The sequence below is a fragment of the Corvus moneduloides genome, chromosome Z (assembly GCF_009650955.1).
Source record: "Corvus moneduloides isolate bCorMon1 chromosome Z, bCorMon1.pri, whole genome shotgun sequence".
Classification (NCBI taxonomy): Eukaryota; Metazoa; Chordata; class Aves; order Passeriformes; family Corvidae; genus Corvus; species Corvus moneduloides.
Genome location: NC_045511.1, coordinates 5,706,381 through 5,721,101, shown reverse-complemented (window position 1 = coordinate 5,721,101; position 14,721 = coordinate 5,706,381). Strand labels below are relative to the sequence as shown.

At 41.2% G+C, this 14,721-nt stretch overlaps 1 protein-coding gene across 4 annotated transcripts in view; it reads right to left on the bottom strand.

The window, feature by feature from the left end:
* The window catches only part of PDE4D (phosphodiesterase 4D), a 553,794-nt gene that overhangs the window by 240,460 nt on the left and 298,613 nt on the right, over nt 1-14,721 (bottom strand). The gene's annotated exons all lie outside the window — the stretch shown is intronic.

The following is a 14,721-nucleotide window of genomic DNA, read 5'->3' as shown; positions in this document are numbered from 1 at the left end:
GGACGTCCTTTTCCCGGAAACATTTAAGGTCACGCTGGAAAGGGGCTCTGAGTAATCTGATCTAGTTGAAGATGTCCCTGCTTATTACTGAGGGGGTTGGAGTAGATGACCTTTAAAGGTCCCCTCCAACCCAAACCATTCTTTGATTCTCTGGGATCCCCAAGAGACTCAGAACACCAAAAGAATATCTTACTTACTTTTTTAAGACATACGAGCACATTTGTGCTTTCTTCAAAGTATCCCCTAACAAACATTAATGGTAGTGCAAAACGTATCCAGGATGCCAAACCCTCTTTTGATATCAGAAATGTGATACATCTTAAAGCCTGTAGACTCACTGCTGCTGTGACAAATCTCATTCCAAATGTATTGGTGCCCTCAATTCCTTACATTCCTGAAACCTAAAACTGAGGCATCTTGAGTACTCAGCATTTTTAGAGCACTTCAAGCACAAGTGAATAGCTAGGAAAGAAGAGTGGGTTTTTATTAAATTTAGGAATGCTTCTAATTATCTCATTCTGTGTTTTCTGTAACTGACAGTTAAAACACTGAGCACATTTTTGATAATGAAAATATTACATCATTGTTGTTCTGAAAGGTTCTGGTGCTTTCCCAATCCTGTCTCTTACCTACACCATTGATAGTGTGGAAGGGAGCTGGACTAGCCTGCCATTCTGTAGGGACAATCTTCTTCAAAAGTTCAAAGGCAGCTAAATCACTTAAGATCTTTATGAGGGATTCTTGAAAATATTCAGAATATGATGTTAAGAAATTAACATCTGTGGCTATCAGAGATATGGACTAATCATTACTGCAGACTCCATTCTGTCTGTGTTTCTGTCCTGAACGTCTACATGGGTAATGCTCGGACTCTACTGGTTCTCACCCATGTGTAGTAACAGATTTCCCTGGCATCGTCACAGTACACCTGAATTGCAAGAGTAAGTTGTTGCATGAAGTACATGAAGCTTAGACATTTCCCTCTCCAGTGACACACCAGCACAAGCCCAGTTTGAGGGCACAGGAGGCAGGAAGCACCGTGCTGACATACAGCTCTACAAGAGCTTTGCTTGGCCATTGCCAGAACACAGAAGTCATTTCCGTAGGGATAGCACAAACTGAAGGCATTTTCTAACCAACACTGCTTTATAAAAGATCTTCAGTTTTAAAATTCTATCATCTAAAGTTTGGTTGAAAGCAGATGACAGGTTCCAAAGCTATAAAAGGGAGGATCATGTAGGCCTTATTTCTTTAAGAAACCGGGAAAAAAACCCCTCCCATATATAAAAACTTATATATGTATCTATGAGAGTTTCAAAGCACTTCTTCCTGCCCAGGATTCTGTATCTGTTCACTTGTTTAAAATCCAGTAAAATAGCTGTGAATATATGGAAAGTAAATAACATTTCAGGAAAGCAGTGAACTTAAACTCACAGTCACAAGTATGCTTGTGTATTTTACATTTTCCAAGTATCAAAATCTTTATTAAAAGTACTACATAAGGACATAAGCATTTTCAGGCTTTTTTTGTTGTTGTTAGTTTGGTATCGAGGAGATGGCAAAAATGAAACATTTCAATGAAAGTTGCAAAGAAAAAGACTGAAAATTTGCAGGTATGTTTGTTTTCATCAGTGATTTTATTATTTTGTTATTCTTAATACAGATGCCACTACCTGTATGATCAGATCTTTTCTATATACAAGTTCTAAAGGCAGATTCTGATACACTGTACTGCATTCTGTTTCAGAAAGAAGTTTCATTTTGCCTCTCAGAATTTATTAATTTTATTTTATATTTTGTTATTATTGTATAACAAATGAAACAATGACCTGAGCATCTGATCTTCTAGTAGGATTGCATGAAGCGGTGGTTCAAAATTGTTCATTATGCAAAAAACCTCTTAAAACTTTTATTCATAGTCACTTTGCAGGGGATAAGCAATGTTCTAAATCATCTTCTGTAAAATCCTTCTACTTCATGGAACAAACAAGTGAGCCTCTAGCTGGTACAATCCCTACCTTATTATGACTTAATCTCTGATTCCTGCTTGGTTGCCATAAATAGGCAGATATTAGCTCAGCTGCAGCTCAGCATGCATACCTTTTTGTGACTGTGGCATTCCCAGTGGCAGTTACTTCACCACAAGCCACATCTCCTTGCAAAATTAAATCCTACAGAAAGAAATATGATTAGGCTGTGAGGATTATACAGCATATAGAGATTCCACTCTTGCTAAAGATACTGTATAGCATATAGCTCACCAATGTGTGTTTCAATGATTTAAGCATAACAGCATTTAAAACTTGAAAATACTTATTATACATGTAACCAACATAGCACCTTAACTGTATTTTTACCCAGATATAATGTCTAATATTCCAAACTAAACCCCTCAATAAAAATCTGCCTAATATTGGAAAGGATAATTTCAGTATTTGTGGGCTGGATATGCAAAATACTGTTGAATTAGAAAGGGGAATGCAAAACCAAAAACACGGAAGTACTTTCCTTGTCTGGGCAATTTCTAGGATTATTATATCTTCACAGGACAGGTCACTCTGCCACAGATATTCCATTAAAAAGACTAGTTTCTATGCCAGTTATTCAAAAAAAATGAAAATTCTCTGGGGGAACTGCACGGTGTCTGCTGTACTTCTACCCTAAAGAGCACTCCCAAGACATTTAAGGTGTAAAGTCCAAACAGTAACAAAGAAAGAAGAGGTTGATTTGTAAACTTCCCCAAATCGCCAAGATTTCGGTGTTAAAGACAAGAAAACTACACTCTCTCAGCATTTGAGACAACCAGTAAGAAATGTGGAAGGGCTGAAGGTATGTCAAAAAATAAGTGGATGTAGGGCTGGGTATGTCTCAGCCTGTACATGAAAATACGCTTTTCTGTATGACACTACCCTAACATTCAAGGAATTTATCTCCAAGGTGTAAATTTCTTCATACCTCAAAACTCTAAGTAGCTTACGGGGAAAATGATAATTTTTATTTCACCTCATCTGTTTCGTTTATGAACTCTTTGGAAACAAGAAGATAAAACACTACAAAGATGACACGATGGATGGCAGAGGAAAAAACTGTCATACAGTAGAATGCATACAGACACCAAATATAGCAAATGAAATTGTGTGGCTGATTTGGAATGTCTGTAAAGGTTCAGACTCACTGTTTACAAATCAAAATATTGCAGAAAGGCAAAACACAGAAGCCAAATAGCAGTTATAGGCCACATTTGTTAGGACAGTTATGCCATGAGACCTATTGCATGAAATACTTTTAAATGGGCAGGGAAAAAAAAAGAGTGACAGTTGCTGGGAACTTTCAGATCCTCCATAAGTTGAAGAGCATTGGATAAAATACCTCTATCTGAATTTAAGAATTAAATAAAGTATCTGAAGTTGGAAGACAAAGTTATTATTTAGATGCCTAGATATAAATAAGTGTATGAATGGAGCAATCAAATGCAAAGCTCAATATATTTACTTCTTACACCAGTACTATTTTATTAAATAAAACTGCTACTGGAGGTTGGTATGATGTGTAAATTGTTATTTCAATAAATAAAACCTATTAAAATTGCATTTTTTTGTCCTTAATATGTAAATTTTAGTTTAGTCGAGCACTGATTTCCATACATTGCTGAATGTATCTAGATACTGAACTTGACATTATACTTGCTCCTCTGTCTGAAGTTCTGAGAGTGGGTATAGATGACATGCCTCACTCCTTTTTTGATTATTACACCTACTCAATTAAAGACAAATTACCCCAAGAAGTAACAGTGGAAGATGACATTCTTAAACTCACAGACTTTGAAAACAAAATTTCAAAAATGGCCTAAGATGCATAAAATCTTAGATTTACCTGGAGAATGATTAAGAGCAGCTTTGGGAAAAGAGACTTAGGGGTATTTGTGAACGAAAAGTTCAGTGTAACTCAGCCATGTGCACTTGCAGCCCAGAAAGCCAGCTGTACGCTGAGCTGCATCCAAAGCACTGTGGCCGGCAGGGCCAGGGAGGGGGTTCTGCCCTCCACTCTGCTCTGGTGAGACCCCACCTGCAACACTGCACCCCATTTTGGGGTTCTGAGCATCAGAAGGACATGGACCTGTTGGAGTGGGTGTAGAGGAGGGCCACAAAAATGATTACATGGATAGAACACCTCTTCCATGATGAAAGGCTGAGAGAGTTGGGGCTGTCCACTATGAAGAAAAGGAGGCTCTGGGGAGATCTTATAGCACCTTCCAGTACCTGAAGGGGACCTAAAGGAAAGCCAGAGAGTGACTTCTTACAAAGACATAGACAAGGAGAAATGGCTTTAAACTGAAAAGGAAGAGGTTTAGGTTAGATATTAGGAAGACATTTCTTACTGTGGGAATGGTGAGGCACAGGACCAGGTTGCCCAGAGAGATTGTGGACTCCCCATCCCTAGAGGAGTTCAAGACAAAACTCGATGGAGCTCTGAGTAACAGTAACCTGGTCTAGTGCAAAGTTCCCTGCCCATGGCATGAATGTTGGAGCTAGAAGAACCTTTAAGCTCCTTCCAACCCAAACCATTCTATGATTCTATGATTTTTTTGTACCAAGATGATTTTTTATTGGTCAATATTTGGTAAAAATAAAAACAGCAACTGAAGTCCAGATTCACCAAACTAAATTTTCTCCTTAAAATAGCAGTCAAAAACACAGTCAACCTGCTATTTTTAATATATCTCAAGTATTTAACTGTACACTAAATGAAAATAACACTGCAATCAATCATTTGATAACTAAAATCTATTCTACTCTTCCCTGAGGGCATTCCATGTTCCCTGAAGGCATTATTTGCCTATAGAGAATATAGTTGGATACTGTAGAGGAATAGGCTGTCACAGATACAAAGGCAAACAAAATCAACTTTTGAAACATTTCTTCCCTAGTATCCAGGTGCATATATCACTGGGGTCTATAAACCGCTAAGCTTGGTGCTTCTACTATTACCAGAAAGGCTATCTCACCATGAAGGGCTTGTCCTGCTCTGAATCTCCAAGGTATATAAAAAATGAGTTGTACCTTTTTCTTTCCAGTTTAAAGGAAGCTAAACTGAAAAGTTTTCCTTGTTTGTGAGTAAAAGAGGGTATACTGACATCAACAGAAAATAAATTGCTCTTGCAAAAACTGATGGTTTAAGAACTTGACCTTTAAAATCTGTTCAAATAAATTTGTAAAGAAAAATAAATTCACTAATAATGTGAATAAGACACATGAAAGGAATGGAATATAAAATGTTATGACACAATATGGAATTCCTTTTTTTTTCTTAAAATGTTCTAAAGATCATGTTATTGTTCAACTAGGCAAAGAGCTGACCTTAGAATTTCACTAAATAACTGTTGTGCCAAGCCCAACAGCTTGAAAAGGACACACAAATGTTGGAGTTACATCTATGTGATAATCCATATGATTTAAACCTCAGCTACTAACATTAAAAATGTATCCACGTATCACATCAAACATTTGGTAGTGGCTAAAGCTAAGAATTTTGTCAGTGTTATACAAAAATCATTACAAAAGGAGCTAGATTTCACTGCAGATGAAAGGAGTTAAAGTCATCTCTTTTCACCTCTGTAAGAATTATCTGTTTTCATGAAGGGAACAAGCCATCATCTGTCATACCAAAGTAAACCAATTAAAAGGAAACAATATGAAATAATGCAATCTAAACTAATTGCTTCAGACAATTTAAAATACGAAGCCATGCCACTTCAGCAAAAAAATTAAATCTTCCACATTTTTTGCCATGCTACTGGAAAGTCATTCAGTAAAATTAAAATTTGTGACATAAGTAGACTAGAGATCATCTTTCTGAGAGATTAACTGAGCCAAATAGAACTAAAAGAAACAGATTCCTTCACATAACTGAATTTGAGACTTGGGTATACTCAATTTCAGTGTAGCTTTCCAGAGGTTGAATATCTTTAATATTCAGGGAATTGTTTTATTCAGTTCGCAACAGCAGAACAGTTAGTGACTAAATAAGGCAAAATAGAAATTTACATACGATTTTTCCCTACACATTTTTTAAAGCAGTAATAAATTCTCAAGGTAATCTAGGAATATCAATTTAGCTAGTTGTAAAATTAGAGAAATAAATGCCCTTTCTCTCTGTTAATATTTTTACATGCTTCATAGTATAAGTGGATCAGACACATAAAAACATTTTCTTAAGTAAAATTATTCATTCCTTTTTCAGATGCTGTGCTTGATTCTATCCATTCCTTTGAAGCCTTTTATTTTGTGCCCTCCATTTTGCTAATTCCATGGAGTGAGTCACAGAGGGAAAATTATTCTGTTATTAACATCAACTGACACGTAGCTTTTACTGGAAATATTCTTGTATTTTGTAATGGTTAAAATAACAATTACCTTAAATCATTCTGCTATGATCAAAGGGTTAAGTGAGTCACAAAAAATATCTAGCATCATGTACTCAGTTTAGGCTTCAGCAGGCAATACTGAATTAATATTAGAATGAAAACTGCCATTTAGTATAGTGTATCAGTGAAATCTAAGTAATTGTATTTTAATGAGATGACACTATAATAAGATGTAAATTATAACTGTTGACCAACCGTCTTCATTTTTTGTCAGCTTTCAACATTTTTTGTTGTTTTCTCCCCTCTCTCTACTCTTCTCCCTGCCCATAGATACTGTATTGAAAATATAAAAAAAATAGTCAACCTTCACTTACAGACCTGGACAATTCTTTGGCTGTCTATGAATGCCAAATGCATGGATTTCAAGTAAACCTGCTAATTTACTATTTTATTTAACACTATAATTTATTTTTCCAGTAGGAGCCAAATTCCTCAAATGAACGGCTCTGTGAATGAAAGATCATATCCACTCAACCCAGGCTGGAATATTTAGAAACAATATAAGCACCCACTAACCTACTTACAAAATACTTTATAAATTAAACAGCATAAATAATATGTAATCAATCATATTTAATGCAATAATAATGTAAATGGGTTTGAGAGGGTTTTTTTAATTATTAAATTATACTTAGGAGGTAGTGGTGTAGGATAATTTTTGCTGCGTGAAATTGCAGTATGGACTAACTCTTCCCAACTAAAAGGCAACTCTTTGTAAGCAGGTAAGCGTGAAAAGACTGTAGAAGAACTGCATAAACACTTAACAGGCATTTTATGATTAGAAGCTTCAGTTTAGTTTCTATTACTGTGACTTGATTTTACAAGAAGATATAAATCAGGACTATATCTAGTCATAGCAAGACTTTCTGCAAGTTTATAGGATGCTTCAAAAAATAACTTTGACTTAGACTGAAAATGACTGGTTAAAATATGTTCCTTACTTATAATGAGACATAATGTTTCAAAGTGTTTTCAATCCAAATTAACAAAAACAGTAATACATCAAAAGGATCAAGGTAGAAAATAACAGCTTCATTTGCAGATTATATGATGAGGACAGAAGACCAGAAGACAGGGCTTGGCAAGATCCACATTTCAAATATAAAAAAGTTTAGTTTGTGTCAGTTGTGGTAATATAAATATAACAGTAATCTGAAAATGCAGGTTATGTGACCTTATTCTGGAAAAATAGATTAAAATCCCAACAGCATACTCATGTATCTAGGACATCCAATTTGAGAAATTAGAGTTTATATTAGCTCGTATGGTTAAATTATCTCACCTGAACAGAAATTTTGCATGCAAAAGTGATATAATTATTTTATGGTAGGCTATAGAGCACCACTGTGGTAAGGGGTGTAATTTATATACACATATACAGATACATATCTAACCTACCCATCAGGGATGCTGGCAGGCTTAGCTGAGTAGGGTATCTGGAGTACCTTCAACTTCCCACAGGCAAACATTACAGTGAGTCAAACAACTGCTAATATAAAAAATAAACAAATGAACCCTTGCCCTGTTTCCAAATAGCAGAAATTATTTCATCTCTTATCTGATATTCAGTATGCTGAATGCTGGTTAGATGCTACTGGGCAGATCAGGCATTAACAATACAAAGGAAAAGGCTTAAGATACCTTAAAATTAAACTCTTTGTTTCAGTCAGTATCTAACTACATTCATTCTAACTTGAGAAAAAAACTTCAACTATGCCTGGAGAAAAGTTACTCCTGTCATGGAGCATAAGAAAACAGGGATTTAGGTGACCTTTCCTATTTAGCAGTAAAAATCTACTGATCAGAGACCAAAACTCTTTGCTCTTAAAAAGATTGCTTCTTCCTTTAAGAAACCATTATTTTTTTTCCCAAATACAGGTTCAAATCCAGATTTCCAAAGGATAAACTGAGATGTTCCTCTAGTGTTTTTATGTTAAGAATAAAATATATGAAAAATAGTTACATACTGTATTAAAATGAGTTAGGAAAGAAGCCTTTTTTCTTCCCCCACTATAAAATATAAATAATAAAACTCTTCTAGAAAAAGCAGATGAATAAATACTGCATGAAACATTTCACTTAAAAGTGAAGAGTTATGCCATGAGAAGGTCATAGCACTGGTCAGATTCAGTTCCCCATGATTACTTTGTGAGCTGAGGTGACTCATCACGTCCTAAGAACATAACAAAAAGTTGATTTCAGGAATCAGCATAATATCTTCATTTTCCATCAGTTTTCTTTACAGTTACACATTCTGCTTTTATAAACTGGAATAACATGCATAATAATGGAAAGGCAAACCAATTTTGGCTGGCTGAAAATCATGTACCGTTCCATAAGAGGCAAAAATTTTAAAAATTGCATAATTATTTTAGAATACTGGCAAAACCAGAAGATTGAAGTTTAACAATTGCATTAATCCAGGGATTTACTAATCACAGAATCATTTGAGTTGGAAAAGACCTTGAAGATCATGCAGTCCAACCTTACACTGACCATCTTGTCAACTAGACCACAGAGCTCAGTGTCATGTCCACTCGTTTCTTGAACACCTCCAGGGATGGTGACTTCACCACCTCCCTGGGCAGCCCGTTCTAAAGCTTATCAACACATTCAGTGAAGATATTCTTCCGGATGTCCAACTTGAACCCCTGAGGCCATGTCCCCTTGTCCTCTCATGTGTTTCCTGGGAGAAGAGGCCAACCCCCACCTGGCCGTAATCTCCTTTCAGGCAGTTGTAGAGAGTGATAAGGTCATGCCTGAGCCTCTTTTTCTCCAGTATAAACAACACCAGCTCCCTCAGCTCCATTGCCCTTCTCTGGCCTTGCTCCATCACCTCAGTGTCTTTCTCGCAGTGAGGGGCCCAGAACTGGACACAGCACTCGAGGTGTGGTCTCACCAGTGCCCAGTACAGGGGGACAATCCCTGCCCTGGTCCTGGTGGCCACACTATTGCTGATCCAGGCCAGGATGCCATTGGCCTTCTTGGCCACCTGGGCACACCCTGGCTCATGTTCAGCTGCTGTCACCAGCACCCCCAGGTACTTGGCCACCGTGCAGCTTTTCAGCCACTCTGCCCCAGCCTGTGGCGGTGCCTGGGGTTGTTGTGACCCAAGGGCAGGACCGGGCACTGGGCCTTGTTGAACCTCACACCACTGGCCTCAGCCCATGATCCAGCCTGTCCAGATCCCGGTGCAGAGCCTTCCGGCTCTCCATCAGATCAACACTCCCACCCAGCTCGATGTCATCTGTGAATTTACTGAGAGTTCACTCAACACCCTCATTCAGATCATCAATAAAGAAATTGAACAGGGCTGCTACCAATCCTGAGCTCTGGAAATCAGCACTCATGACTGGCCACCAGCTGGATGGAGTTCCATTCACAGCCACTCTCTTGGCCCAGCCATCCTGACAGTTTTTGACCCAGCAAAGGGTGCACTCCATGGGCTGCCAGTTTTTCCAGGAGAATGCTACAGGAAACAGTGTCAAAGGCTTTACTGAAGTCCAGGTAGACAACATCCACAGCCTTTCCCTCCTCCAGTGGGCAGGTCACCTGGTCATAAAAGGCAATCAGGTCAATCAAGCAGAACCTGCCTTTCCAAATCCATGCTGGCTGGGCCTGATTCTCTGTTTGTCCTGCAAGTGCCACATAATGGCACTCAAGATTGTCTGTTCCATGACCTTTCCCAGCACTGAGGTCAAGCTGACTGATAGACCTGTATTTCTCCAGATCCTCCTTCCAGCTCTTCTTGTGGACGGCTGTCAAACTGGCCAACCTCCAGTCATCTCGGGCCTCCCCTGTTAGACACCACTAATCCAAATCATGGTTAATGATGACAAATGACAATACTAAGAAGTTTTTGGAAAACTAGTTAGTAATGAAATTTATTAGAGGCAAAGGGTAACATTTATAACCACGAATTTTCACTGTATTTCATTTAAGTATTTAGAGCAATAACAGTCAAGTAACTATGGTAGTAGTAAAAAGGAACCAAAAGAGGATATTTTTTCTTTTATTCACTGCCCTGATAAGCAAAATAAATTTTTTTCAAACTTTATAGGCTGAAATTTGATTGAAAAGGATGAGCAGTCACAGGTTACATTTTTGATTCTGAAATTAAATCAACTTGTGAATTAATTTTAAATCTTTGTCAGTTTAAAGGCAGTTATTCTTTTTCACTTATATTTTCCTTATGGTAAAGCTAAAAGGCACATGCAATAGTTGTTTATCCAATTAGGCAAGCTAAAATTGAATACCATATTTATCTTTATTTGGTTTGTCATCACAAATGCAGACAGAATGCAATGGAAAGGAAAGCCAGGTTACATAACTCAGCAGTAAATGCTTCTAAAATAATATGCACTGTGAATGGCAGTAGGCTGCATACTGTTGGTACATAATTTATGCTGCACAGTGTGTAATGTGCTAAGTTGCTATAAAATCTTACTCCTCCGATTATCACCACAAATGTGCCAGTATTTCCGGGCCTAACTTTGTCCTCACCCAGGACATCACTTGCTCCAACCACTGCACCCTTTAATGTATTTTATATTTGCTTCTCCATAATCCAAACTCTGAAACAGTTTCAGACCAAATACCTCTTTTTTGCCTACTCCAGTCTCAGTTTTATAAGCTGTTTAGTCTACATTCACATTATAGCTACATTTATCTGTCTGATATAGTTGTGCTATACTGCCTACTGTGTCATACTGCCTAGAAACATATATTTTATGGCTGCTTTTTGCCAGTAGTCCATTCTTACCTATTGCTAACATTACCAGGAGGGTTCAGATACTGGAATTCTCACTACATTTACTAAAGTTTATGGGTTCCAAATCAAACCCCACTCTATAGGCCACCACTTTTTGGCTATTCTTTCCCTAAATCCTAAATCCAAACAGAGGGACAAAAGACACGTCCACTCCCTTGACTTGTTACACAACATTAAATCCTGGATATTCAAAACAACAAATTGCATTTCAGAAAGGTTCATATTTTTATTTCCCCACAACTCTTTCTCCCCATATTCCACGTGAAACAAGCAGGAACTGGCACATGAAGGCATACTGCATGTCTCTAAGGTACAGAAAATACCTTTAATATCAATGAACTACTTCTAAAATATTTACTTCTGCATGCTCATAGAGGTTACATACATCATGAAGCATATGACACAGGCCACAGGACACCTTTGATGTGTTGCATCAGCATTAAAGTAATATTATTAAAGATGATCAACTAGTATTTGTACTGAATAAACATAAAACTATTTGTGTCCGATGAAAGATAGTCTTTTATCTTCACTGTCATCCTTTAAAGGACATCTGAAAGTAGCATGACAGATTATATACATACAGAACACTTTATGACAATTTCTATTCACAATAGAAAAGGATAGCAAACCTCACATGGTATGGATTTTTGAAGGTTCAGAATTAAAAGAAAATCAGTGACTGGCAACTTAACACCCTGACACTCAAAAATGCCCCTTACAGACCTACCGTAGCATGAATAAGCAAATTTGCCTAATCTCCAAGAGCTGAGACAAACAACAACATGCTAAAAACATTTTCATTCTAAATTAAGGCCTGTGATTAGGTAAGCAGAAATGCAGGCAGAAACCATGGTATGGTTTGCATTCAGTTAGAATAGCAAATATAGAACATACAATTATCTTCCTGTCTTCCAAGCAAACACTTCTGCTGGGCTTCCCCACACAATGGGCTCACATACTGTGACAGACAGCAAGGGTTGGCAAGGAGCAGACAGGAAAGACAGGTAACCAGCTTTTAGGGAAGATGGATAAAAAACGGCCGGGTTGTTCCAAACGCCTTTCAGCAGACTTCAGTGTTCACGTTTGAAAAATGCTTAGTCAGGAGATTTAACCCTGCTGGTTAGGGAATGCTTGAAACGTTTCTCTAAGTTAGTAAAAACAGAAGTAAACCACATTCTTGGAAGACAATGGAAGCAGTTTCCCTGTCAGGTGCGGGTACACCTGCAGTGTCCTTTCCAGCACACTCTGCTAAAGAAAACCGCCAAAAAGGAAGATGAAAAACATCCGAGATCTCGCTGTTAATTTGTGGGGAAATGTGGTCTGAAGCTGGCTCTCAAAGGACCTAACAGAGGCTGACACTGTCCCACGGCAAGGTGGTACCGGCCGTAATTAACAGCACAAACAGAGGCGCGGGCAGCAGCGCGCGCCCGCTAATTGTCCGCTCGGCGCGCCGCCCCGCCCCCCGCGTGACGCGCGGCGCGCGGGCGCTGCCATTGGCGGCGCGCGGGCGGTGACGGCAGCGCGGCCCCGCGCGGCCCCGGCGTGTCCCGGCGGCGCGGCCGGCCCGGCTCTGCCCGCGCGCTTCCCGCCCAGCGCCCGCGCGCCGCCCGCCCTGCGGCCAGCCCCGCAGCCGGCCCCTCAGCCTGCCCCGCAGCCTGCCCCACAGCCTGCCCCACAGCCAGCCCCTCAGCCTGCCCCGCAGCCTGCCCCACAGCCAGCCCCTCAGCCTGCCCCGCAGCCTGCCCCACAGCCAGCCCCGCAGCCAGCCCCTCAGCCTGCCCCGCAGCCTGCCCCACAGCCAGCCCCTCAGCCTGCCCCGCAGCCAGCCCCACAGCCAGCCCCTCAGCCAGCCCCTCAGCCTGCCCCGCAGCCAGCCCCTCAGCCAGCCCCTCAGCCAGCCCCACAGCCAGCCCCACAGCCAGCCCCTCAGCCAGCCCCTCAGCCAGCCCCCTCAGCCAGCCCCCTCAGCCTGCCCCTCAGCCTGCCCCTCAGCCTGCCCCGCAGCCAGCCCCTCAGCCAGCCCCTCAGCCAGCCCCTCAGCCTGCCCCTCAGCCAGCCCCTCAGCCTGCCCCCTCAGCCTGCCCCTCAGCCAGCCCCTCAGCCTGCCCCGCAGCCAGCCCCGCAGCCAGCCCCACAGCCAGCCCCTCAGCCAGCCCCTCAGCCTGCCCCGCAGCCAGCCCCTCAGCCAGCCCCTCAGCCAGCCCCACAGCCAGCCCCACAGCCAGCCCCTCAGCCAGCCCCTCAGCCAGCCCCTCAGCCAGCCCCTCAGCCTGCCCCTCAGCCAGCCCCTCAGCCAGCCCCCTCAGCCTGCCCCTCAGCCTGCCCCACAGCCTGCCCCTCAGCCAGCCCCTCAGCCTGCCCCCTCAGCCTGCCCCTCAGCCAGCCCCTCAGCCAGCCCCACAGCCTGCCCCTCAGCCAGCCCCTCAGCCAGCCCCTCAGCCAGCCCCTCAGCCTGCCCCTCAGCCAGCCCCTCAGCCTGCCCCTCAGCCAGCCCCTCAGCCTGCCCCCTCAGCCTGCCCCTCAGCCAGCCCCTCAGCCAGCCCCTCAGCCTGCCCCTCAGCCAGCCCCTCAGCCTGCCCCTCAGCCAGCCCCTCAGCCTGCCCCCTCAGCCAGCCCCACAGCCAGCCCCACAGCCTGCCCCTCAGCCAGCCCCTCAGCCAGCCCCTCAGCCTGCCCCTCAGCCAGCCCCTCAGCCAGCCCCTCAGCCAGCCCCTCAGCCTGCCCGCACCGCCTGGGCCGGCCTGGTTCGGGAGCTTCCGTGATGTGCTTGCTGCTGGGTATTCTGAAACACTCGGTGTTTATCCGAAGGGCAAAAGTTTTATGGGGAAGTATTTCTGCCTTAGCTAATAATCTTCATTAAGCGCTAACCGAGACATTAATTCCAGCATCAGGAGGGGGACATGACGCAACAACCACTGGTAGAATTTATAAGTAAGTTGACTGCACTGTATTGCAAGGCAAGTAGAAAGATTTTTCAGTCAGGAAGAACTATAGACGCCTGTGATTCAAAGAGGAAACAGATGTTTTAATGATGATAAAGGGGTTTTAATACTATATGATTGTCTTTCAAACAGCCATATTTGAGAACCTACCACACAAAAACATGTTACAGCAGTTACGCATATCTTCAATAAATGATTACTGAGTTGCCATATGAATGAGAATTTTTTCAGGTCACTTGAAAGTACATAAATAAATAAGTTCCAGGACAAACAAAACATAGGAAAAATATGCCTTCATTATTTTCTTCAAGTCAGGCAAAGAAAGACATTTAAACAACTGTGTCTTTGATATGGGAAGAAAATACTTCACCTTGCTCAAAACACTTATGTAAGAAAACATGACCATAACAATACAATTTCTATGACTTGCCTATTTTGTAAATATAAAGAAGTGCTAAACTCATATTACTTCATCACTACTATCTCTGTAAGATTTTCGTTTATCTCATAGCTCTGTTAGTCTTCATTTGACATTTATTTAGGTAAAACCATAGTATCTGATAGTTGTCACAGTATTTTGC